At 39.8% G+C, this 3,504-nt stretch overlaps 1 non-coding gene across 1 annotated transcript; it reads left to right on the forward strand.

Annotated features, from left to right (window-relative positions):
• Positions 1 to 478: 478 nt before the first annotated feature.
• Positions 479 to 597, forward strand: LOC115211199. The gene has a single exon (XR_003881521.1). It is a non-coding gene; the product is annotated as a 5S ribosomal RNA (ribosomal RNA).
• The last annotated feature ends 2,907 nt before the right edge of the window (positions 598 to 3,504 follow it).

The following is a 3,504-nucleotide window of genomic DNA, read 5'->3' on the forward strand; positions in this document are numbered from 1 at the left end:
CTTGGCCTTTCTACAACCTTAATTCTTAGCTTAAACTTATCTAGGGCCCTTCTTAAAGCGATACACCAGTTCGCTTCTTGGGGTGATGTTGACCAACATGACACTCTGGTATTTGTGGCTATCATACCATAAGTTGGTCTTCCCTATTTTCTTCTCATTCTCTCTCTCTCTCGCTCGCCCTCTCTCCTCTCTCCCCATCTCAATACCTATATAACTATATATATATATATATATATATATATATATGTATGTATGTATATATGTATGTATGTATCTATCTATCTCTATATATATACATATATACACACATATATATAGATATATACATATATGCATATATATATATATACATATATATGTATATATATATATGTATATATATATATGTATATATATATATGTATATGTATAGATATATATACATATATACACACATATATATAGATATATACATATATATATATATATATATATATATGCTTACGGCCATATCACGTTGAAAGCACCGGTTCTCGTCCGATCACCGGAGTTAAACAACATCGAGCCTAGTTAGTACTTAGATGGGTGACCGCTTGGGAAACCTAGGTGCTGTAAGCATAAAAAGTGAAAGCGCAATGGCCTAGTGGTTAGGGCAGCAGACTCGCGGTCGTAGGATCGCGGTTTCGATTCCTAGACCGGGCGTTGTGAGTGTTTATTGAGCGAAAACACCTAAAAGCTCCACGAGGCTCCGGCAGGGGGTGGTGATCCCTGCTGTACTCTTTCACCACTCTTTCTCCCACTCTTTCTTCTGTTGGCCTGCTCGCTTAGCCAGCGAGGTGGCGTCATTCGAAGGCTAAAACAATGCGAACGCATTGTGACCAGCGATGTGTAACTACATCTGATGGTCTGGTCGGTCACGAAAAAAAGTCACGTGATATATATATATATATATATATATATATATATACAAACGTACGCGCACGCACACACACTCATACGCAAGCATGAACACACACACATACACACACACACATACACGCACACACACACACACACATATATATTCCGAATCTATAGATGGTTTATCTAAATGTAAAAAGTGTGAACTTTTGACGTTAGAAAGAAAACTGCAAACAGAACTGAATTATTTCCATACACATGAAAGGATGTTTTCATACGGCTGCATTATATGAACTCTAAGAAACCAGAAAGGAAACCAGATTGATTATATATGACCTCTGAGAGCGGCACTTAACATCAAATGTAAAAAATCAGGTTCTATACTCTTTTACTCTTTTACTTGTTTCAGTCATTTGACTGCGGTCATGCTGGAGCACCGCCTTTAGTCGAGCAAATCGACCCCGGGACTTATTCTTTTGTAAGCCCAGTACTTATTCTATCGGTCTCTTTTGCCGAATCGCTAGGTGACGGGGACGTAAACACACCAGCATCGGTTGTCAAGCAATGCTAGGGGGACAAACACAGACACACAAACATATACACACACACTTATATGTATATACATATATACGACAGGCTTCTTTCAGTTTCCGTCTACCAAATCCACTTACAAGGCTTTGGTCGGCCCAAGGCTATAGCAGAAGACACTTGACCAAGGTGCCATGCAGTGGGTCTGAACCCGGAACCATGTGGTTGGTAAGCAAGTTACTTACCACACAGCCACTCCTGCGCCTATGTGGAAATTTTCCAAGTGTTATGTCAACCATAATAGAAAGAAGACTGAGATTCTGTGGATACTTCTTTCGTAGCAAGGATGAAGTTGTGAGTCAAGTGCTGCACCAACACAATTAAAGCCACCTAGTGGTCATCCTGCCGGGACATTTATAGATCAACTGTTAGAAGATTCTGGTCTAATGAAAAGCGACATACCAAAAGCAATGCAAAGGATGGAATTCTTTCTGGAGACAGGTGATTGATGATGTTCGTCTGCGGACGACGCAGTAGTAGTAGTAGTAGTAGTAGTAGTAGCAGTAGCAGCAGCAGCAGCAGCAGCAGCAGTAGCAGTGGTAGTAGTAGTAGTAGTAGTAGTAGTAGTAGTTGTAGTATACACGACAGGAAACATTTATGGCAATCGTCAAACCAACAACACGAGTAACAGGAGTCTGAGACCCCCCCCTTCGGTCACGACACTGACCATGGGATTGCACCTAGAAAGTTACCTTCCCAGGCACAAGTCCGGGCAAGGTTGTTTTTTTATGGAAGACCAGCAGTCGCCCATGCATACCGGCCTCCCCTCTCCACGCCACCAGTGTTATCCAAGAGAAAGGCAACAGCAGATACAGCTTGGCACCTGTGACGGCGCAACACATTTCTACAGCTGAGTGAGCTGGAGTAACGGGAAATAAAGTGTCTTGCTCAAGAACACAACACGCAGCCCGGTCCGGGATTCGAGCTCACAACCTCATGATCGTAAGCTCGACGCTTTAACCACTGAGCCATGCGCCTTTACGAGTAACACGAGTAACACCAGGCATACCAGCAAAGCCAGTAACACCAGTGTTTCATGTTTTTATTATATTTGCTAAACTTAACTTTTTCTGATTGAAAATTGTTTGCATCAGAGCTAAATATTCATTAAGTGCGATTCTTTATTCTGATGCAACGACATTTGATATGGATGGTTTCTATGTCAACCTGCTATCGTCTTGTTCTATCCATAACGTTTGCAGGTACGTTCTGTCCCATGAGTAAAATTCAATATATATATATATATTGTTACTGTTTCTGTTTAGCATTCTGATTGAATGGATTAGGTTGCCAGATAAATAATTGTATAGGTATTAACTATGCATTATTGAAAATGTGATGAACAGCAGAATGTAGTAATAGAGTTTTGTTTAATCTTGCTAGTTACCATTTTATAAATCCGTATGGAGTTAGATTTTATGAACCAAACAATGGTTTAAAGTATATAAGCAATAACAGTATCATTAAGTAAATCTAAATAGTTATATGCAATGTTCACTGTAAATAAAATGATTCAGTGTTGAAAGCTAAATAGATCATTATAATTCCTTAAACTATTGGGAAAAAATTCCTAAAATCGAGCTATAACAGGTAACTTTAGATACTAAGAGCCTTCCTAAGTATCCTAGCTGTCCCAAAATAATACTGTTTTCTGGAGCCGCATTAAACTGGTGTCGATGCAATCGACTAATCCCCTTCCCCAAGTTTCATGCCTTGTGCCTATACTAGAAAGGATTATTATTATTATTATTATTATTATTATTATTATTATTATTATTATTGAGTGAGAGAGCGGTGCATGCCATCAAAGTGACGCTGGGGTAAAATATACGAAGCCCAATATACCCATCATGACTACCCGTCTGATAAGGGTACACCAGGCACATGCATCACAACCATATGTGCGCGACATGGTGATCTCATATCAAGATAAACAGCACATGACTTTGCAGGTGGGGCCCAGTTAGAATTTTCTTCAGGTTGAGTAGCCCATCCCGCTCAAAAGGTCCTTGAATAAGGGTTGTTTAAGGATGTTGA

Source organism: Octopus sinensis, linkage group LG4, assembly GCF_006345805.1.
Source record: "Octopus sinensis linkage group LG4, ASM634580v1, whole genome shotgun sequence".
Lineage (NCBI taxonomy): Eukaryota > Metazoa > Mollusca > Cephalopoda > Octopoda > Octopodidae > Octopus > Octopus sinensis.